We start from the raw sequence: 24,498 nt of genomic DNA, 5'->3' as shown, positions 1-24,498 counted from the left end.
CCTGCATTATAAGTGTTACTATATGGGGTACTTTGAGGTCTAGAGTTATTACCCATGTTGTTGACTTGTTCCTCCTCAGTGCTAGGGTTGAGGGATAGATATCCTGTGTTGTGTACTCCTCCTCCACTTGAATCACACCTCATTACTGGATGTACCTGAGTAGAACCATACAAATCATCAATCTTTTTATTTAAAAGTTCTACCTGGTTAGATAACATGGTGACCGCATCGAGGTTGAAAACACCAGCTACTTTTGTAGGCTTCGTTCGCATGACTTACCACTGATAGTTATTTAGTGACATCTCTTTAATAATTTCGTAAGCCTCTTCAGGTGTTTTGTTGTTTAAAGTTCCACTGGTGGCTGCATCGATAAGTTGCCTTGTTGCGGGGTTCACACCATTGTAAAAAGTGTGAACCTGAAGCCATAGAGGTAACCCATGATGAGGGCAACTTCGCAATAAATCCTTGTTTCTCTCCCATACATCATAAAGAGTTTCTAGATCCATCTACACAAAAGAAGAAATATCATTCCTCAATTTAGCTGTTTTAGCTGGCAAAAAATATTTAAGCAAAAATTTTCGGTCATTTGTTCCCAAGTAGTGATTGACCCTCGTGGTAACAAGTTTAACCACTGTTTAGCCTTATTTCTCAATGAAAAGGGAAACAACCAAAGGCGAATGGCATCATCAGAAATGCCATTGATCTTAAAGGTGTTGCAGAATCCTAGAAAATTTGCCAAATGAGTGTTTGGATCCTCGTCCTGCAAGCCATCAAACTGAACAAACTATTGTATCATTTGAATCGTGTTAGGTTTCAGTTCAAAATTATTTACAGCAACAACAGGTCTAACTATACTCAATTTAGTTCCTATTAAAGTAGGTAATCATACATAGTACGAGGAGCAGGATTTTGATTTACTGGATTTGCAGCAACCACAGGAGGTAGCACATTATTCTGATTTTCAGCCATCTCCTCAGTTGTGGTGTGAATATCGTCCTCTTGCCCTTTCTCTATGTATTGTAGGCTTCTCCTTATTTTTCTTTGGTTTCTGCAAGCTGTGCTCTTGATCTCACTATCAAAATGTAGAGGTCCTGACGAGTTTCTTCTAGTCATAAACTAGAAAAACCTGTCAGAAGTAAAGAAAATAAAATTCAGTAAAGAAAAACAAAATTAAAATGCAATAAAAATAAAAAATGGCTAAAGTAATAAAAATTAAGCGTTCCTAATATCTTAGTCCCCAACAATGACGCCAAAAACTTGATGGTCGTGAAACTAACTAAAAATTTGACTTAAGGCAAGCCCACCTATCGAACAGTAGTATAGTTATGGTGAGACCGGAAATATCGTATCCACGAGGACTAAAAGTACTAATAATTACTATCTCTTTATTATCTAGCCTAAAAATTAAGTGAATGTTTACCTAAAACTAATTATCCAATTAGCTAAGATTATGACAGAGATTAAGGTTGGAAAATACTTTTGAAAAACCAATTGAGAAGACAATGCCCAAGAAAGAATCCATCTAGACTTTACTTATTACCTTTGAATTAGATGATTTATTCACTTGACTTATTCCGTAGAAATCCCTGAATTATGTTAATATCCCTTTCAAGACTAAAAACAACTGACTCTAGGTTGATTAATTAAAATCTCTTTCTAATTAAAACCCCTATAGTCGCATTAACTCGATCTACGGATTCCCTTATTATATTTGACTCTAATCCGGCAGATTTATGTCGTCCTATCTCTAGGATTGCATGCAACTCTACTTAATTATGAATGATCTACTCTTCAACAGGGACTTTTCCTTCACCGAATAAGCACATCAAAAACCTGAATTAATATCCTGGAATACTAAAGCAAGGATTAGAACTCACAATTAAGAATAAGAACAAATATTTATCATATAAATCAAAAAGTAATAAGATTCGTCTTAGGTTTCATCTTCTTTAGGTATTTAGGGAGTTTAGTTCATGATAATAATGGAAAACATCTCAAAGTATGGAAAACAATAAAACATAAAGAAACCAAAGAACTTCTAGGAAATTGGATGAAAATCTTCAGTCTTAATGATCCTGCTTCCGAGGTGATTTCGATGGCTGTTTTTGAGCACTTCCCTACCTTCTACTCTCCATCTCCCTTAATCCTCTTCTAGGGTGTTTGTATAGGCTTTTGAATGCTAAAAATAGCCCAAAATTAGCCTTTTCCAAGTAGAACTAGACTTGGGCTCGACAGGGACACGGCTATGTGCTACTCCCGTGTGAAGGTGCTCAGGTCGTGTGCAATCCTGACTTTGATTAATGTTGACATGGCCATGACACACAGGCATGTGGACTACCCGTGTGTCAGACACGGGTGTGTGGATCACCCGTTTGGAAGTGGCTAGGCTGTGAGAAACACTAATTTAGGCCCAATTGTCTATTTTTGGCCCGTTTCTCTCTCTTTTGTAATCCTAGGCTTTCCTAAGTATAAAACATGAAATCAAAGGGTTAGGAGCATAAAATTCAATAAAAGCAAGGAAAAATCATCCATAATTATGCCAAGCATGGGTTAAAAATTTGTATATATTATTGTTTATCAAGGGTGTTACATTTAGTGGTATCAGCACTATGGTTTAGTCGAATCTTGAACTAACCTAGCACGAATGAGAGTCTAGTTGTACATGCCACCGTTCCGTGATAGTGTGATGTCTCCCGACACGAATGAGAACCATATTTTTTGGACAGAGGTACTCTCCAATCGAGCTACACAGACCATGTTAAATGCAATGCTAAGGTATTCTAATAAATTGTTATTGTAAGAGGATATTTTCTAATCTTGATGTTTAACGAAAGCATTGATAACCTGATTGGTTTATAATCAGTGTTGTTCTATTTCACTCGGGTATTCTGTTACATTTCGCGTAATAAGACTTTATGAGAAAATACACATGACGTTATGATTCTATTTCTTCTAATTATTGCTCTGTCTGATATATATACATATATGGGAAGTATATTGTCCTTGTTGTATCTATTCCCAGTGGGTTTGAATCCTGTTTCTTCTAATTATTGCTCTGCCTGATATATATACATATATGGGAAGTATATTGTCATTTTCTTATCTATTCTCAGTGGGTTTGAATGATGTATTCTTCCGGATTAATTTTCTCTGAGGAACTATCAAGATCTTTCATGTTTTCTTATGAGTTTTGTCCATGATCTATCAATATGGTATTGTAACTTGGATTTCTAAATCTTGGAAGTTTCATTATCTTGGATTTCTCTGTCTTGGACTTCTTTATTTGGTTTTCTTGACATTTTTATTCCATAAAATATTAATCATGACTTATATCTAAAGTGAGTTCTTTGGCCTGATGGTTATGTCAATTATGACTATGATTTCGGTTTGATTGTAGCAACATGATTATTCCAGTATTTGGATTTCTTTTCTCAAATACTTAAGTTAATGCTTTCAGTCAGGATATCCTTGTTATTATGAGGTAATACAATTGAAATGGACTTTGATTGGCATGATAAGTGAATTGAGCGCCAGAACTGAGATCGATAGAGAGGCAATAATAAGAGGTATCCAGAGCCCTCAAGTTTTGCTTAGAGGCCTAAGAAACGGGTTAAACCTGATGGGCCTATTAGAGTAGGAGTTCCATTTGCTCCTACTGTGGTTGACCCATGTGGTGATTGTGGTAGGCATTATCTTGGCGAGTGTTGCAGGTGTTTAAGGGCTTGTTTGTGTTGTGGGTCATTGGAGCATCGGAATAGAGAGTGCCCATAGTGTCATGATCAGATGCAAGCTTCGGGTCTGGGTTTTGTTCAGCCTCAGGGGGCAGTACAGTAGCCACTTAGGGGTTATGGTCCAATTAAGGGTGGTAATAGGTTAGGCAGAGGCTAGTGTAACACCCCTCACCGTATTCACTATCAAAATAGGGTTATAAGGTATTACCAACCAATACACATCATTAATCAAACATATCTATTACATTATGAATTCATAATAAAATATCATTCATTACTATCACATTGTCCCTTATGAGGGCCTACGAGGCCTTAAACATACTTTAGAAGTGGTTCGGGACTAAACCGATAACATTTTCAAACTTTAGGAAAATTAGAAAATTTTCTAACATTTAAGGGTCAGACACCTGTGTGAACAGGCCTTGTTCCTCACACGGCCACCAGACACGCCCGTGTCATAGGCCCTGTAAAAACAGGGCATACATACTAACTTGCACCACACGAACGGAGACACGCCCTTATACCATGGCCGTAGGAAAACTGAAAGGGTTACTGACTTGGGTCATGTCGCCGGCCACACACCCATATGCCAGCCCATGTGCCACACATGGCTGGTAGGGACGCTCGTGTATCTAAGCCGTGTCAAAACTACAATGTATAGTGACTTAATTCAAAAGGGTACCTTAGGGGGCACATGGCCGTATAACCTGACCGTGTGTCACACACGGCTGAGACACATGCCCGTGTCTCTGCCCATGTGGACAAAAAAGTAGTCCATTTGAAAAGCCAATTTGTCACCCTTCTCTCATGCACTCATAAAAACCAGATTGTATCATTTCAATACACTTATATGCAGCCAAAACAAGCCAATTTATACACATATCATGTCATCTATCATTAACCATTTCTATTACAGAATTCCATATTCTAAACATACCAAATAATTATACAAAAATTATCAAATTTACATAACCTATAATTGCCTTTCATCACCTTTCCCTCAACTAAATCATACTTTTCAAACATATCAATTCATCATCTATAAATGTTACCATAATATACCATTCCTCAAGCATTAGTACATCAATTAATAACTAACCAAATGAGCAACCTTTAGCCATATCAACAACCATGGCAAACAATGCCAAAACACAAGACATTATTGTAACACCCCTTACCTGAGTTCGACGCCGAAACAGGATGGGAGGTGTTACTGGACTTAAACATACGCAAAATATATTTCCTGGTTATGAAATTTTGTTTCAATTTAAAACTCCTAATAATACCTTAATGCCCCTACTATGGGCCTACCAGGCCCTAAAAACACTTTAGATTTGATTTGGGGAGAATCTGTGCACTCTAGAAAACTTTATAAAAATTCAAGCTGCCAAGGGCACACGCCCGTATGGATGGGCAACACACTCATGTGTCTCCTTAACATGGCCATGTTGAAGGCCCGTATGGCTCACACAGCCTGAACATATCGGGACACGCCCGTGTCTCTAGCCTGATAAACCATAAATTATACATATTTTTACCCCATGTTTAATGCATTTTATAGATGATTTCTCATTAGAATTGGTGAATTCGATGCTCCTAATGCTTTAATTCCATGTTTGTACTCAGGAGAGCACCAAGAGTCAAAATGAGCCAAAAACGAGCCAAAAAGGGAGACAAAAGACCAAATCGAGAAGATGACACGGCTTAAGCCTTGCCACACGACCAAGGCTTTCACGATTCACATAGCCTGGGCATTGGCCCACATGACCATGTGCAATTTAACGGATCGAACATGGCCTGGCAATCACGTCAAACGGTCGTGTCACACGGGTGTGTCCCTACTGAGCCCAAGTTAAGTCCAATTCGGAAAAGGCCACTTTGGAGGGTTTTTAGGCATTCCAAATCCTATAAATACGCACTAGAGGAGGAGAAAAGGGGAGACAGAGAAGAGGGGTAAGGAATTACCCCAAGGAAGCCGATTGATCCATCTCAAAGCCCGGATTCATCATCAAGATTGAAGATCTCTCCTCAATTCCCCTTCAGGAGTTTTGCGTTTTCTTTATGTTTTGTATTCTTTATTCTTATGAGATGTTTTCTTATTTAGTTATGAACTAAATCCTCTAAATACCTAAGAGGAATGAAACCTAAGATGAATCTTGTTATTATTTTCTGAATCGTATGATAAATATTTAACTTGTTCTTAATTATGTGTTCTTAATTCTTGTTTTGATATCCCAGGATATTGATTCAAGACACGCTCTTATTCAGAGGAGGAATGGAACTTTTCTAAGAGTACATTTGCCATAATTAAGCGGAGTTGATTGCGCGCCTAAAAATAGGGTGACAAGAATTTATCGGATCAGGGTGAAACCTAATAAGGGGATCCATAGATCGAGTTAATGAAGCCCTAGAGTGTTAATTAGAGAAAAGTCTTGGTTATTCAATCTAGGGATTAGACATTATTAGTCTTGAATAGGGATAATAACATAACTTAAGGATCTCTAAGAAACAAGTTGAATGAATAAATCGTCTGATTCGGAGCCAGAATAACAAGTAAAGTCTAGGTGGATTTTTCCCTAGGTATTGTCTCAACTCATCGATTTTCCCAAAAGCAATTCCCCAATTCTTTTCTCTGTACGTTCTTAGTTTACATAATTAGTTAATTAAAACAAACCCTTTTATTCTTAGGCTAGATAATAAAAAGATAGTTATTACTAGTACTTTTGGTTCCCTTGGGTACGATATCCCGGTCTTGCCGTTACTATACTATTGTTCGATAGGTGTGCTTGCCTTTTCGTCGTGATAATATTTAGTCTAGGTTTGATCTTCATTATAAATATTTATTACTTGTTACGAATCACGCGATAAAGTTTTTGGCGCCGTTGCCAGGGAACTGAAATATTAGGAACACTAAATTTTTATTACTTTAGCCATTTATTTTTCTTGCAATTTTATTTTATTTTATTATTTATTAATTTACTGTTTCTCTCTCTTGGTAGGTTTTTATAGTTTATGACTAGAAGAAACCCGTCAAGACCATTACTTTTTGACGAAAAAATTGATCGTACAATTTGCAAAAATCAAAGAGAAATAAGGCGTAGTTTACGATACACGGAGAACGAGCGAGAAGACAATACTCAAACCCCAACCGACGAGATGGATGAAAACCAAGGCAATCAGCTACCTCCTGCAATTACGGCTAATCAAAATCTTGCTCCACGTACTATGTATGATTATGCTAAACCTTCTTTAATAGGAACTGAATCTAGCATAGTTAGACCTGCTGTAACTACAAATACAGTTGAATTAAAACCTAACACTATTCAGATGATACAACAGTTTGTTCAGTTTGATGGTTTGTAGGATGAAGATCCTAGCGCTCACTTAGCAAATTTCCTGGAATTTTGTGATACATTCAAAATCAATGGCGTTTCTGATGATGCCATTCGTCTTCGGTTATTTCCTTTTTCACTAAGAAACAAAGTTAAATAGTGGTTGAACTCGTTACCTCGAGGGTCTATCACTACTTGGGAACAAATGACCGAGAAATTTTTACTAAAATATTTTCTACCGGTTAAAATGGCTAAATTGCGTAATGATATCTCTTCTTTTGTGCAGATGGATTTAGAAACACTTTATGATACATGGGAGAGATACAATGACTTACTGAGAAGGTCTCCTCATCATGGATTGCCACTTTGGCTTCAAGTACAAACATTCCACAATGGTCTGAATCCTTCGACTCGGCAAATGGTTGACGCAGCTGTTGGCGGAACTATCAACAACAAAACACCTGAAGAGGCTTATGAATTCATTAAAGAAATGTCACTGAATAACTATCAGTGGCAAGTCATGAGGACTAAGACAACAAAAACAACCGGCGTTTATAGCAACAATTCAGTCACCATGCTCTCTAATCAGGTAGAACTTCTCAATAAAAGGATTGATAGTTTTCTTGGTTCTACGCAGGTACATCTAGTAATGATGTGTGATTCAAGCGGAGGAGGTGTGCATAAAGAATATCAATCCTTCAATCCCACAACCGAAGTGGAACAAGTCAACTATATGGGTAATAATAACTTTAGATCTCAAAATAACCCATATAGTAATACTTATAATGCAGGTTGGAGGAACCACCCAAATTTCTCCTGGGGTGGTCAAGGAAATCAAAAGCCACAAAATCCTCATGGTTTTCAACAGCCACCTTATCAACAAGAGAAGAAACTGAACCTTGAGGAGATTCTCTCAAAATTTATGTCAATGTCAGAAACCCGTTTCCAAAATACCGAGACAGCACTTAAGAATAAACAAGCATCGATCCAAGGACTAGAAACTCAGATAAGGCAGCTTTCTAAACTAATCTTGGAAAGACCAGCAGAAAATTTATTTAGTAATACCAAATCCAGAGAGCATGTCAAAGCAGTTACACTAAGGAGTGGGTAAGTGTTAGCGGAATCTGAAAAAAAGTTAGCACAAGAAGCCGTGGAAAGTGAAAGGAGGGAAGAAAAACCCGAAAATAGTGACAAACCAGTACCGGAGGAATATTCACCACCGGTTCCATTTCCAGCAAAATTAAAAAAAGATCGCATTGATGCACAATTCGGTATGTTTCTTGAACTTTTTAAGCAATTACATATCAAGTTACCTTTTGTTGAAGCTATCTCGCAGATGCCTACATAAGAAAAATTTTTGAAGGAGCTTTTAACAAATAAAAGGAAGTTTGAGGACTTATCTATAGTAGAACTCAACGAGGAGTGCTCCGCCATACTCAAAAATAAGCTCCCAACCAAACTAAAAGATCCAGGAAGTTTTACTATCCCTTGCTTAATTGGTAATCTGAATATTGAAAAAGCACTAGCTGATTTAGGTGCTAGTATTAGTTTGATGCACTATAAAATGTTCAAACAGCTTGGTCTTAGGGAACCTAAACCCACTAGGATAAGTATTCAATTAGCCGATAGATCTATTAAATATCCCAGGGGTTTTATAGAAGACATACTCGTAAAAGTAGATAAATTTATACTCCCTGTTGATTTTGTTGTGCTTGACATGGATGAAGATATGGAAGTACCCTTAATTTTAGGACGCCCATTCCTAGCCACTGCTAGAGCCGTGATTGACGTGGGTGACGATAAATTGGTACTAGAGTAGCTGACGAGGAAATGATCTTTAAAATTTATGATGCTATGAGATTCTCTAGGGAACAAGATGATTCATGTTATTTCATTGACTCTATTGATCATATTACTCAAGACTCTTTTCAGGAAATTGTACAAGAGGAGACGACAGAACCGTGTCCAGCTCAAGACGATGAGATAGGTGAGGAACCTAATAACCATCTATTAAGACAAGTAGAATATGAGGGTATTAAGATCAACGATGAACTTAAGCAAAAACCCTCGATTGAGGAACCTCCCAAACTGGAACTTAAACAATTACCAAACCATTTAGAATATGCATTCCTTGGAAATAATTCTACATTACCAGTTATTATTGCTTCTAATTTGCAACCCAAGGAGAAAGAGGAATTAATACAAGTATTAAAAGAACATAAGAAGGCCATCGCATGGAAAATTTCTGACATTAAAGGAATCAGTCCTTCTTTTTGCACCCACAAAATTTTAATGGAAGATGAATACAAACCATGTGTGCAAGCTCAAAGACGTCTGAACCCCAACATGAAGGAAGTTGTAAAAGTCGACGCAATTAAACTTCTAGATGCTGGAATTATTTATCCTATTTCTGAGAGTTCTTGGGTAAGTCCAGTGCAGGTTGTCCCTAAGAAAGGAGGCATGACGGTTGTGACAAACAAGAAGAATGAGCTAATCCCAACAAGAATGGTTACAAAATGGAGAGTTTGCATAAACTACAGGAAACTAAATGATGCCACAAGAAAATACCATTTCCCCTTGTCATTCATTAACCAAATGTTAGAAAGATTATCCGGACACATGTATTACTGCTTCCTAGACGGACTCTCTGGTTACTTCTAAATCTCAATAGCTCCTGAAGATCAAGAAAAGATGACATTCACATGCCCATATGGTACGTTCGCTTATCGTAGAATGCCTTTTGGATTATGTAATGCCCCTGCTACTTTTTAGCACTGTATGATAGCTATATTCGACGAACTCATGGAAGATATCATGAAAGTCTTCAGGGATGATTTTTCGGTATTCGATAACTCTTTCCATCTCTGCCTTAAAAATTTAAAATGAGTTTTAATAAGATGTGAAGAAACAAACCTTGTGCTTAACTGGGAGAAATGTCACTTCATGGTTCAAGAAGGTATTGTACTAGGGCATAAAATTTCTAGTAAAGGGATTGAGGTGGATAAATCTAAAGAAGAAACAATCGAGAAATTACCACCTCCTAGTTCAGTTAAGGCTATTAGAAGCTTTTTAGGACATGCTGGTTTTTATAGAAGATTCATTAAGGATTTTTCTAAAATAGCTAAGCCTTTAACTAAATTGCTAGAAAAAGATATACCTTTTAACTTCGATCAGGAATGTTTAGAAGCATTTAATACTTTAAAGGATAAATTAATTAATGCTCCAATTATAATTGCACCTAATTGGAACTTGCCATTTGAACTAATGTGTGATGCGAGTGATTTTGCAGTAGGTGCAGTACTAGGACAGCGAAGAGACAAGCATTTTCAACCTATCTATTACGCCAGCAAAACCTTAATGGCTGCACAAGAAAACTATACTACTACGGAAAAAGAGTCGCTAGCTGTGGTTTTTAATTTTGATAAATTTCGATCATATCTCATATTGTCTAAAGTTGTTGTTTACACTGACCATTCTGCCCTTCGCTATCTTTTAACTAAAATTGATGCAAAACCTTGACTCATCCGATGGATTCTCCTTTTGCAGGAATTTGACTTGGAAATTCAGGACAAGAAAAGAGCTGAAAATCTAGTGGCTGATCATCTATCCAGGCTCGAGAAAACCAATACTAGAGAACTAGATGACGTGGAAATAAATGATTAGTTCCCTAAAGAATAATTTTTCGCTATATCTAACTCCGAGGTACCTTGGTTTACAGACATCGTGAATTTTTTAGTTTGGTTTGCAGATATCGCGAATTTTTTAGCTGCTAACATTATCCCAAAAGGGTTAACACACCAGCAAAAGAAGCAATTTTTTAATGATGTAAAAAACTACTTTTGGGACGATCCATTTCTGTTTCACAGATGTGTAGATCAAGTCATCAAAAGATGCCTTATAGGATCAGAAATATCAAAAATATTGGAACACTGCCACTCAGGGCCAACCGAAGGACACTATAGTGGAACAAAGACCGCACACAAAATACTTGAATCAGGAAAAAACAGGTTGATGCAGCTGAACGAGCTAAATGAATGGCGAGCCAATGCATATCAAAATTCGCGCCTATACAAGAAAGCAACAAAGCGGTGCCATGACACTCGTTTAAAGCAACGAAAACAATTTGAAGTTGGAGATCTTGTCTTACTATACACTCAAGACTCAAATTGTTTCCCGGGAAACTAAAATCACGATGGTCAGGACCTTTCGTAATTCAATCTGTTCATCCATATGGAATGATAGAGGTAAGTCACCCATCATATGGTACTTTTAAAGTAAACGGACAACGTCTCAAACTTTATAATGGTGAGGATTTTAAAGTCGATAGAGAGGAGCTACGACTCCACAAACCGCCCTGAGTATACTAACAAGGTAACAGTCGAGCTTAGACTATAAACAAGCGCTTCTCGGGAGGCAACCCGAGTACTAACCATTTTAAATTATTTTAAATTCAAGTTTTAAACATTGAGGTCACTACCAGAGTATTTGAAGCACAGGTTCCCAGCACCACACGGCCGGTAACACGGCCGTGCTTAAGGCCGTGTGCCCAACACGGAGGGAAACACGGCTGTGCAAAAATAGGGTAAATGATTTCCCAAAAACACAAGATGCGATAAATCCCCACGACCGTGCGACATGGCCATGGGTGAACTTGATACGTACACGGTCATGGGAATGGAAACCCACGGGCATGCCAAGGATAAGGCTCGATTCTGTTTCTTTGACACGGGCGTGAGACACGCCTGTGCCGTTAAGCCATGGATAACAATACAGAGGTGTGGTACTTTAACATGGACAGGAGAGAAGCAAACAATACTAGGCATGGCCGTGTGATATGGCCATGTACCACACACATCCAAGACACACGGGCATGGGAGAATAGCCAATCACGACCTAAAATTGCAAAATTCGAGACACACGGGCTCACGCTCATAAGTACACGGGCGTGGCCCTAGGTCGTGTGGCCCTCCCATATATAAGCAAATCACTGTTCATTTTCTTCTTCCTTTCAAAAGCCCCAGCCGAAATCTCCCCTTCTCCACTCCCTGATCCCTATTCTCAGCCACCACTACCCTCTCGTCCAGTTCATGTGGCAGCTTCATATGCTAACATCTCTGAGCACCTCACCCGATTCGATCTTCAGTGTTTTCAACAACTTGACAACATTGATGCTACTCTACAGTAGAGTTGTCAGCACCTTCCCATCTCATCGCCAGTCTCGCCTCGCAAACCATCCAATGATGAAGATGTTTAGAAATATTTATTTATTATTTTCTGTTTTTACTTATTATTGAAACTATTTCTATTATTTTTATTAGATTTTAGAATTTTATTTTTATTCTTTATTTCGATTATTTCTTTTTGAATCCTTATACTTCCTAATATCTCCTAAAAAGTTCCTGATTTTATCACAGTTATATAGAACTCCTAAGCTCATCATCACATAAGAACTACAACTCCACCGGGGAAGGTTCTCCACGACTGCTATGTCCTGCTCGACCACGACCATAGCTACCACTAGATATAATATTCTTTTGGCGTAGGACTTCTTGCCTAATGAACCTCTACGACTGCCGGAGTATCCTCCTCCACTCTCAAACCGATCACTCTCCAAAACTCTAAGTTCGAGGAATTCATCATACAGGAAGTTTCACTTCTCTCCCTATCTTATTTTTATTGTCTAACATTTATCATTGTACATTGAGGGCAATGTACATCTTAAATGTAAGGGGGTATTTATTTCACTATCAGAAAAAGATCCCTGAATAATCACCTTGTTCTCATGAAAAACTCGCATATCATATTTAGGATAAATTTTAATTGATTTATGATTCTGATTGATATATTTTGAATTAAAACATAGGGATTTATGCATTGATTATTTAAACTTTAAGACATTAGAGAATCAAGCATGATAAGTTGATTTTTAAGAAATTAAATTATAGGTTGTTTCCCCGAATCTAGGTATTACTTTGAATTAGAATTCACGAGTTTAAACATCAAAAATCCATAATTTTTTGTGAGATTTTTGAGCCTTTTGAGCATCTATTCATCCTTTCATGCTCACTTTTATTATTGCTTTGAGTGCGTCAGTATTGAACTGTTATTCTAGAACTTGCTTGATTATGCATGTTGAGACCACACCATTTGATTTGATATATCAAAATGATTAAGGTACTTAGGATTAACCCACTCATGCCATGAAAAGCCTACCTCCACGATTAACCCCTAGTAAACCCCCTTGAGCCCAACAAACCAATTCTTGTATTACCCTTAATATTAACCTTTAACCCATTATTGTTGAAATCCCCTAAATTAATCCCTATTTTTGTCGAGATTTGAGTTGAATGGATTGCCTAGCTATGTTTTGTTCTTGATATTTAGTCTATATTATTTAACTTGTTCTTAAAAAAAAAAGAAAACAAAAAAACACAACTATGTATGCATATCTATAATTTCATATTCTGAGAGAAGCTCTGTTGTACGCAAGTGAAGATTAACTCTTTTTCTAGTTAGGCAACTTTTCAATTCAATCTCGATTCTAACCCTTTCTTTTAGCTTGTTACCACACCCTCTAACCAAGCCTCATTACAACCCTCTAAAGACCTTTTGATTGATGTATCATCTTAAAATTAAAGTGGTGGAGATTTGATTTTCATGCAAGCCTATGGTAATGACTTTCCATTATTGACTATTGAGTGCTTCCTTTGTTGTCCTTAAAACACCTCGAGTGATTTGAGTGAATCTTTAGTGAGGATGTAAAACTCTGTGATATTCTGAATTAAAGGTAATTACTTAGATGAGGGAAGACACTTATATTTTCAGGATAAAATGCTCAACTTGGAATGATTGAAACTTTTATGTTCTTTTAGTTAAATTCTTAATATATGATTACCTATGGATTAATTTGAGATATTATTGATAGAAATTATAAGTTGAGAAGGATTTATTTTGATTATGAGTTGAGAATTTTGCTTGAGGACAAGCAAATACTTAAGTGTGGGGGTATTTGATAAACCGTAAATTGTACATATTTTACCCCATGTTTAATGCATTTTATAGATGATTTCTCATTAGAATTAGTGAATTTGATGCTCCTAATGCTTTAATTTTATGTTTTGTACTCAAGAGAGCACCAAGAGTCAAAAGGAGCCAAAAAAGGACAAAACAAACCAAATCGAGAAGATCACACGGCTTAAGCCTTGCCACACGGGCAGATCACATGCCCGTGTCTTTCGAGGGTGTCGACCAAGGCTTTCACGATTCACACGACCTAGCCATTGACCCACACGGCCGTGTGCAATTTAACGGATCGAACACAGCCTGGCAATCACGTCACCCGGCCATGTCACACGGGCGTGTCCCTACCGAGCCCAAGTTAAGTCCAATTCAGAAAAGGCCACTTTGGAGGGTTTCTAGGCATTCCAAATCCTATAAATATGCACTAGAGGAGGAGAAAAGGGGAGATGAATGAGAGGGGAAAGGAATTACCCTAAGGAAGCTGATTGATCTATCTCAGAAGCTGAATTCATCATCAAAACTGAAGATCTCTCCTCAATTCCCCTTCAAGAGTTTTAGGTTTTCTTTATGTTTTGTATTCTTTATTCTTCTAAGATGTTTTCTTATTTAGTTATGAACTAAATCTCCTGAATACTTAAGGGGAATGAAACCTAAGACAAATCTTGTTATTATTTTCTAAATCTTATGATAAATATTTAACTTGTTCTTAATTATGTGTTCTTAATTCTTGTTTTGACATCCCAGGATACTAATTTAAGACACGCTCTTATTCAAAGGAGTAATAGACTCTATCTAAGAGTACATTTGCCATAATTAAGCGCAGTTGATTGCACGCCTAGAAATAAGGTGGCAAGATTTTGTAGGATTAGGGTGAAACCTAATAAGTGGATCCATAGATTGAGTTAATGCAATCCTAGAGTGTTAATTAGGGAAAAGTCTCAGTTATTCAATCTACGGATTAGATGTTATTAGCCTTAAATAGGGATAATAACATAACTTAGGGATCTCCACGAAACAAGTTGAATGAATAAATCATCCGATTCGGAGCTAGAATAACAAGTAAAGTTTAGGTGGATTTTTCCTTAGGTATTGTCTTAAGTCAATCGATTTTCCCAAAAGCAATTCCCCAATTCTTTTCTCTGTGCGTTCTTAGTTTAAATAATTAGTTAACTAAAACAAACCCTTTTATTCTTAAGCTAGATAATAAAAAGATAGTTATTACTGGTACTTTTGGTTCGCTTGGGTACAATATCCCAGTCTTTCCGTTACTATACTATTGTTCGATAGGTGCGCTTGCCTTTTCATCATGATAATAGTTAGTCTAGGTTTGATCTTCATTATAAATATATATTTCTTGTTACGAATCACGCGATCATAGCCCGTACAAATTTATTTTCTAATTCGAACCTACAGGGGTTTTCACACTGGCTGCACAAGCCCGTGTCCACGGACCCTGTCCCTCACACGGCCATGACACGCCTGTATCTTAGCCCATGTCTAAAAACCTTGACATTCAGTTTCTGACATCAGCAACCATTTAAGGGCACACAGCTAAGGCACACGCTCGTGCCTAGAGGTCGTGTACTCCACACGGCTAAGACACACGGCCATGTCTCTACCCGTTGTTTACTACCATGCATACCGACTTGAAATTTTAAGGTGCAGGGGACACACAGTCAAGCCACATACCCATGGGGCAAACCGTATGTCACACATAGCCTAGACACATGCCCCTGTGTCTACTCGTATGGATGATATAAGGCTATTTACCAAGCCTTTTTGCCACCCTGAAACACAATCTAACACCATCCATCATACCGTAGTCCAACATAACATGATTTCTCAACCAAACAACCACAACTATGGCCTATACACATTTCACATATACTTAAGCAACCAATTTATGCACTTTGCTATCCATGCACTAAAATTCACATGTTCAACCATACCAGCAATTTCACATTCATGAAACACCTTTTCATATTCATATATAAACTTTCAATATTAGTCATCATTCATGGCCTTATACAAAATGAGTCAAATTCTAAGGCAAGCCAACACATTTGGCTCCAAAACAATATGACACTTAATCAAAATTATAAGGTCCTATACATGCCATATTCAAAATGTTAAAACTACCTATGCCAAGTGCTTTAATGGATAGTGTGAATGATGTCTCTGACGTTCTTTGATCCACGAGCTATTTAGGTGGAACTATAAGAAAATGGAAAGGAAATAGAGTAAGCACAAAGCTTAGTAAGTTGCATATAAATAATTTACTACTAATTACCATGCGATAATTTACTCACAACATATCATCATTTGCACATATTGAAAAACATGCATAGGCCTAACTTACTCATTTTCACCCATACAAATTTACACAGTACAATTCAAGCTTAATGCTCGTAAATATCGTTTAGGTACCTGTACACTCACAACATGGTCATAGCATTTCTCATTCCAAACATAACTTTCAATTTTCTATTGAACCATTAGAATATTAAAAGATATTCAATAAGCGTTATACGTAGGGTAGGAAGCTGATGCCGTGTCCCAGACATGGTCTTACACTAGCTCACGTATCAAAGTCGATGCCATGTCCCAGACATGGTCTTACACTGACTATCATGTATTGAGCCAGACACCATGTCCCAGACATGGTCTTAAACTAGCTCTCGTATGTCGAGGCTGATGCCATGTCCCAGACATGGTCTTCACTGACTCTCGTCCATCTGTGCTAATGCCATGTCCAAGACATGGTCTTACACCGACACATCTCATAGCTGATGTCATGTCCCAAACACGGTCTTACACTAGCTCTAATCTATCGGTGCTGATGCCATATCCCGGACATGGTCTTACACTAGCAATCACATCAATGCCGATGCCATGTCCTAGACATGTTCTTACACTAACTATCTTGTATCAAGGCCGACGCCAGACATGGTCTTACACTAGCTCTCGAATAACCCTAATATTAAGACACGGAATATCCAATCTATTCTGAAGGTTCAACCGGGATTTTACTATATCATTCTCATCATGCAATTCCACAATCACAATTTAACATTTCATGCTATATAAATTTATTAGTTCATAAATGCAATATAGTTGAAATATTTACAAGCAACTTACCTTGAATTACAAAACGTAGGCGACTAGTCGATCTAATCAACTTGCTTGGCCTTTCCCTGGTCTAGGTTCAAATTTTGTATTTCTTGATCTAAAAAAAAAAATTCACTCATTTAATCACTAAATAAATTTAAACAATAAAAAATTCACATTTTTGTCAAAATGACCATTTTGCCCCTAGACTTTCACAAAATGACCATTTTACATGATTTTTATTGAATTTCTTCATGTTTTAAACCTAGCTGAACCTTTTTTACTCTTATAGCAACCCAAAATTTCCATTATTTCATAACATTACTATCTATTTTACAATTACTACAAACCAATCATTTTTAGGTGTTTTTTTCATGAACACCATTTCACAAAAGTTGTTTGTTAAACAACTAAGACTCATTTCCTTACATAAAATTTTAGCAAATATCATAAATGCTCTCATGGTGAATCTCTAAGCTTTCAACCATTTTGCACAATAGTCCCCTCAATAGATAGCTCATGCTACAAGGATTTCAAAAATACCAAAATCATCAAAAATAACCATCTAAATCACTTACTTGAGAGAGGAATAAGTGACTGAAAGTTTCAAGCTCCCATGGCTATTTCTTGGAGGAAATATCGGTGGAAGTAGGAAGAGTAAAAAGATGAAAATATTTTTCTCTTTATTTTATTTATTTATTCAAATACATCACTTAATGCCAACAGCCCTTGATTTTTTGGCTTTCTTTGTCTCAATGGACGGCTATGCCTTAAACATTGGAGTATTTGCACATTTAATACCTCTACTTTATAATCCATGGCCATCTAACACCATTTTCTAGCAAATTACTACTTTTTCCCTTTATACGATTTAGTTCTTTTTCAAAATTAAGCTTCCAATCGCTAAAATTAATTGTCCAAAATTTTCATGCACTCATATAACTATGCTAAAACACATAAAATAATATTAAAAATAATTTTTTGGCTATGGATTTATGGTTCCAAAACCACTATTTTGATTAGGCCCAAAATGAGTTGTTACAATTCTCCCACTCTTAGGGATTTTTGTCCCCGAAAATCTTACCGGTGAATAAGTTCAGGTAATGATCTCTCATAGCCTCCTTGGGTTCCGATGTAGCTTCCTCGACTCCATGTCTATGCCATAATACTTTAACAAGTGCTACACTTTTTTTTCTCAATTTCTTGATCTCTCGGTCCAAAATCTAGATTACCCTCTCTGACTAGCCGTCAATTTGCGGATGGAAAGCAGTACTAAAATTCATCTTTGTTCCCAACACCTCTTGTAACCTTTTCCAAAAACGAGACGTTAATCTTGGTTCTCTATCCGAAATAATCGAAAAAGGTACTCCATGAAGTCTCACAATCTCAAAAATATATAACCCAGCTAGCTTCTCAAGTGAATAGTCGGTACGCATTGTGACAAAGTGAGCTGATTTCGTTAGTCAATCAACTATGACCCAAATGGCATCTTTCTTTCTAGGTGACAATGGTAATCCCGTCATAAAATCCATGGAAATTTGATCCCATTTCCATTCGGGAGCCATCACAAGCTGAAGTAAACCTAAAGGTACTTGGTGCTCAGCTTTCACTTGCTGACAAATTAAACACTTCAACACAAACTCTAATAAGTCTCTTTTCATACCCGACCATCAATACAATCTCTTCAAGTCATTATACATCTTAGTACTACCCGGATGGATTGACATATAACTATTATGTGCTTCGTGAAGAAATTTCCCAATAAGCTCATCATCTCTAGGTACACAGACCCTGTCTCGAAACATCAAACAACCATCGGTACTAACTCAAAAATGTGGTTCGTCAACTGTCTCACACTGAGTCATCTTGGCTTGTAAATCTCTATCACTCTTCTAAGCTTCACAAATCTCTTGAAGAAACATAGGTCTAGCTCCTAGCTCTACCAGAATTGAACCATCCTCGATTACAGACAACTGTGAATTCATAGCTTTCAAGGCAAAGAATGACTTCCTACTTACTGCATCAGTGACCACGTTCGCCTTTTCCAGGTGATAGTCAATTACTAATTCGTAATCTTTTATCAAATCTAGCCACCTTCGTTGTTGTAAGTTCAAATATTTTTGATTCATCAAGTACTTTAGACTTTTGGCATTGGTGAATACTCGGCATCTCTCGCCATACAAGTGGTGTCTCCAAATCTTCAATGCGAATACGATGGCAGCCATCTCTAAATCGTGCGTCAGGTAGTTTCTCCATGTGGCTTCAACTGTCTCGAGACATAGGCTATAACCTTACCTTCTTGCATGAGCATGCACCCCAATCCATTCAAGGAGGCGTCATTATACACCATGAATTATTTTCCCGGTTCTAGTTGCACTAAAACTGGGGCTTCAGTCAACAAAGCCTTTAATGTCTCAAAACTCTGTTGGCACTTTTCTATCCATTCGAACTTGACCTCTTTCTATAGCAACCTCGTCATCGGAGTAACTATAATGGAGAACCCTTTAACAAACCGTCTATATTATCCCGCTAACTCCAGAAAGCTTCTAATCTCTGACACATTCCTTGGCGGTTTCCACTCAACAATAGTAGAGATGTTTCTCGGGTCAACTCTAATCCCATCCCTTGATATGATGTGTCCCAAGAATTTGAATTCCCGTAGCCAAAATTCACTTTTGCTAAACGTAGCATACAATTGCTTATCTCTTAAAGTTTGTAAAATAGTTCTCAAATGCTCCGCATGATCACTCTCATCACAAGAATAAACTAATATATCATCAATAAAAACCACAAGAAATTTATCCAAGTATGGTCAGAAAATACGGTTCATTAAGTCCATAAACACGGCGGGAGCATTTGTTAAGCCAAAGGGCATCATAAGGAACTCATAGTGCTCGTCTCTCATCTGAAACATAGTTTTCGACACATCTTGCTCCTTAACTCTTAGCTGGTAATAGCCAGATCTCAAGTCTATCTTAGAAAACACCGTGGCTCCCTTTAATAGATCAAACAAATCGTTGATCCTTGGCAAGGGATACTTGTTCTTCACTATCACCTTGTTGAGCTGTCTGTAGTCTATACATAACCTCATCGACCCATCTTTCTTTTTCACAAAAAGTACCAAAGCACCCCACGGAGAATAGCTCAGTCTTGCAAAACCCTTATCCGTCAATTCTTGCAGCTGCACTTTCAACTCCTTTAACTGCCGGAGCAATCTTGTATGGAACAATCGAGATAGGTGCTGCACCAGGGACTAACTCGATAAAAAACTCAACTTCCCTAGTTGGGGGCAATTTGGGCAATTCTTTCAGAAACATATCCGGGTACTCACACACCACTGGTATTAACTTGATCTTCACTTCAAATACTTGAGTATTCAGCACAGAACTGAGATAAGCTTTCCACCCTTTTCTCAATAATATCTTTCCGCAGTCAAAAACGATATTACTACAGGTAACTATCCACTTCACCTGATTTAACCCGAAGAACATCCCTCCTTTCACATTTTAACTCAATAACTTTTTGTCCATAATCCACTACGGCACCATGAGAAGTCAACCAGTCCATACAGAGGATTACATCGAATTCATCAAATGGAAATAGCATAAGGTTAGCTGAAAAACAATGGCCTCTAATTGTCAATGGACAGTTTCTACATACTTGGTCTACTAACACATGTTTGCCTAAAGGGTTAGACACTTTTACCACAATTTCCCTGGACTCGACTAGCATATTCATACTGGGTATCAATTTAATAAAAATATAGGAATGGGTAGATCCCAGGTCAATCAAAGCAACATTAGGTATATCATGGATAGTAAAGGTACCCGTAATCATATCGGGAGACGCAGCCTCTTCACGGGGCTGAATGGCTTAAGTCCTTGCAGGCGCTCTACGCTAAAACCTTACAGTAGCATCTTTTGGTGCACCTCTACTAGTAGCTCCACTTTCTGGGTTTTTATATGGTCTACCCCTCTAAGGAGCGTTACCCAATCTCACACCTTGATCCTTATCTTTCTCGACCATCTCGGGACAGCTATGAATAAAATGGTCCAACGACCCACATTTAAAACAACCTCTTTCATTACCTCGGCACTCACTGAAATGACATGTACCGCACTCTGAACATTCTGGTCTATTTGATCGAGCACTACCAACACTTACAATAGAAGTGGTTTGAGCTTTAGACACTACATGCTGCTTGATAAACCGTAATTTATGCATATTTTTATCCTATGCCTAGCACATTTATGGATGGTTTCTCATTAGATTTGGTGAATTCGATGCTCCTAATCCTTTAATTTCATGTTTTATACTTAGGTGAGCATAGGAGAGTAAAAACAATAAGCAACAAGCCGAAAATGGAGAAAATGGACCCATGTGGGAAATCAACACGGCCTGGACTTCCTCACATGGGTGTGGCGCACGGTCGTGTCCATTTGGCAGGGTCGAAGCACGACTTACACGGGTAGACTACATGCCCGTGCCTATTCAACAGCCTTGACCATGGGAAAGAGTAATCACACACGGGCGTGTCACACGGACGTGCCCCTGTCAAGCCCAAGTATAGTCCTACTCAGAAAAGACCAATTTTAAGGGCTCTTAGACATTCTAAAGCCTATTTAAACACCTGAGGAGGCACTTAGAAGAGACACACATAGTAGGAGGCAAGGAATTACTCAAGGGAAGCCGATTGATCCATCTCAGAAGCAGGATTCATCGTCAAGACTAAAGATCTCCCTTCATTTTCCATTCAGGGGTTTTGGGTTTTCTTTATGATTTGTTATCTTTATTCTTTTGAGATGTTTTATTTCTTAGTTATGAACTAAAACCCCTAAATACCTAAGGGGAATCAAACTTAAGACAGTTCTTGTTATTATTATCTGAATTGTGTGATAAATCTTTGTCTTGTTCTTAGTTATGTGTTCTTAATTCTTGTTTTAATATCCCAAGATATTGATTCAAGTTAATGCTCTTATTCAAAGGAGGAATAGAGCCTATTTAAGAGTAAATTTGTCATAATTAAGTGGAGTTGATTGCACGCCTAGAGATAGGGTGATAAGATTTTTTCGGATTAGGGTGAAACCTAATAAGGGGATCCATAGATCGAGTTAATACAACACTAGGGCATTAATTAGAAAGAGATTTCAATTAATCAACCTAGGGTTAGACGTTATTAGTCTCGAGAGAGATAATAATATAACTTAGGGATTTCTACGGATCAAGTCAAATGAATAAATCATCTGATTCAGAGTCAAATAACAAGTGAAGTCTAGGTGGATTTTTCCTTGGGTATTGTCTTAATCAATCGAGTTTTCCCAAAAGCTTTTTCCCAATTTTCTCTGTGCACCCTTAGTTTAGTTAATTAGTTTAGATAAACAAATCCCTTAATTTTTAGGTTAGATAATCAAAAGAGAGTAATTACTAGTACTCTTGGTTCCTTTGGGTTCGACTATCCGGTCTCGCTAAAGCTATACTACTGTTCGATGGTACACTTGCCTTCATCGTGATAATAGTTAGTTTCAAGAACGATTAATTATAAATTTTTAAAACCTATCGCGAATATCATGTATCAAGTTTTTGGCACCGTTGCCAGGGAACTAGGATATTAGGAACACTCAATTTTTATTACTTTAGCCATTCTACTTTATTTGTAATTTAAATTTTTATTTTCTTTTCTAATTTTTCTTTTCTTCGTTCCTGGCAGGTTTTTATAGTGTATGACTAGAAGAAACTCGTTGGGATCATTACTGTTTGATAGTGAGATTGATTGCACAGTTCGTAGAAACAGAAGAGAAATAAGGCAAAGCTTAAGATACATAGAGGAAGAGCAACAGGGCAATACTTCAACCACAACTGAGGAGATGGCTGAAAACCAAGAAAATCCGCTACCCCCTGCAATTACTGCTAATCAGAATCCTACTCCACGTACTATGTATGATTATGCTAAACCTTCTTTAACAGGAACTGAATCGAGCATAGTTAGGCCTGCTGTTGTGGGAAATAATTTTAAACTGAAACCTAACACCATTCAAATGATCCAACAGTTTGTTTAGTTTGATGGTTTGCAGGACGAGGATCCAAACACTCACTTGGAAAATTTCTTAGAGTTTTGCAACACTTTTAAAATCAATGGCGTTTCTGACGATGCCATTCAGCTTCGATTGTTTCCTTTTTCATTGAGGAATAAGGCTAAACAATGGTTGAACTCGTTACCACAAGGGTCAATCACTACTTGGGAACAAATGACCGAAAAGCTTTTATTAAAATATTTTTCACCGGCCAAAATAGCCAAATTACGTAATGATATCTCCTCTTTTGTACGGATGGATTTCGAAACACTTTACGATGCATGGGAGAGATACAAGGATCTGTTGAGAAGGTGCCCTCACCATGGGTTACCACTCTGGCTACAGGTTTAAACGTTTCACAATGGCCTGAATCCTTCGACTCGACAGATGATCGACGCAGTCGTTGGTAGAACTATTAATAATAAGACACCTGAGGATGCTTATGAATTTATAGAAGAGATGTCACTGAATAATTATCAGCAGTAAGTCATGAGGACAAAGCCAACGAAAACAGACGGCGTTTTTAACATCGATTCAATCACCATGCTATCTAATCAGGTAGAATTTTTGAATAGAAAAATTGACGGTTTTCTTGGTTCTTCACAAGTTCACCCAGTAATGCAGTGCGAAGCAAGTGGAGGCGAATGAAGCAATTCAGAATACCCACTCGATGGCCACGACATAGAGAGCGAGCAGTTAAATTACATGGGTAATAATCCTTGATCTCAAAATAATCCTTACAGTAACACTTACAATGCAGGTTGGATGAACCACCCAAATTTTTCATGGGGAGGCCAAGGGAATCAGAGACCATCACCTCCAGGCTTCCAACAGCCACCCTACCAACATGAGAAAAAGTCAAACCTTGAGGAGATGCTAAAAAAATTCATCTCGGTGTGAGAAACTCATTTTTAAAATATCGAGATAGCACTTAAGAATCAACAAGCAACGATGTAAGGGCTTGAAACTCAAATAGGTCATTTCGCTAAATTGATATCTGAATGACCACAAGGTAGCCTACCGAGTAACACTTAATTTAACCCAAAGGAGCAGCTCAATGCGATTAACATTCAAGATGAGGAAGGGTTAGTTGCACCAAAACCAGAACCCAGACAAGAAACTATGGTAAGCAAAGGTAAAAAGGTGAGGTGGACCACAATAACCAAAAACCGATAAGTAAAGAGTACAAACCTCGTGTGCCATATCCCAACGCAACAAGGAAAGATCGCATAGATG

General features: G+C 37.6%; 3 non-coding genes across 3 annotated transcripts; 1 reads left to right on the top strand and 2 right to left on the bottom strand.

The window, feature by feature from the left end:
• The first annotated feature begins 432 nt into the window (after positions 1-432).
• On the top strand, positions 433-539 carry LOC121208863 (small nucleolar RNA R71). The gene has a single exon (XR_005903987.1). It is a non-coding gene; the product is annotated as a small nucleolar RNA R71 (small nucleolar RNA).
• A 6,777-nt stretch (positions 540-7,316) lies between these two features.
• Positions 7,317-7,423, bottom strand: LOC121209210 (small nucleolar RNA R71). Its single transcript, XR_005904327.1, has one exon. It is a non-coding gene; the product is annotated as a small nucleolar RNA R71 (small nucleolar RNA).
• Positions 7,424-23,484: 16,061 nt separating this feature from the next.
• LOC121209229 (small nucleolar RNA R71) lies at positions 23,485-23,591 on the bottom strand. Its single transcript, XR_005904346.1, has one exon. It is a non-coding gene; the product is annotated as a small nucleolar RNA R71 (small nucleolar RNA).
• Between the last annotated feature and the right edge of the window lie 907 nt (positions 23,592-24,498).

The sequence above is a fragment of the Gossypium hirsutum genome, chromosome A10 (assembly GCF_007990345.1).
Source record: "Gossypium hirsutum isolate 1008001.06 chromosome A10, Gossypium_hirsutum_v2.1, whole genome shotgun sequence".
Lineage (NCBI taxonomy): Eukaryota > Viridiplantae > Streptophyta > Magnoliopsida > Malvales > Malvaceae > Gossypium > Gossypium hirsutum.
Note: the sequence above shows the minus strand (reverse complement) of the source record. Positions and strands in the feature narration are given on the sequence as shown.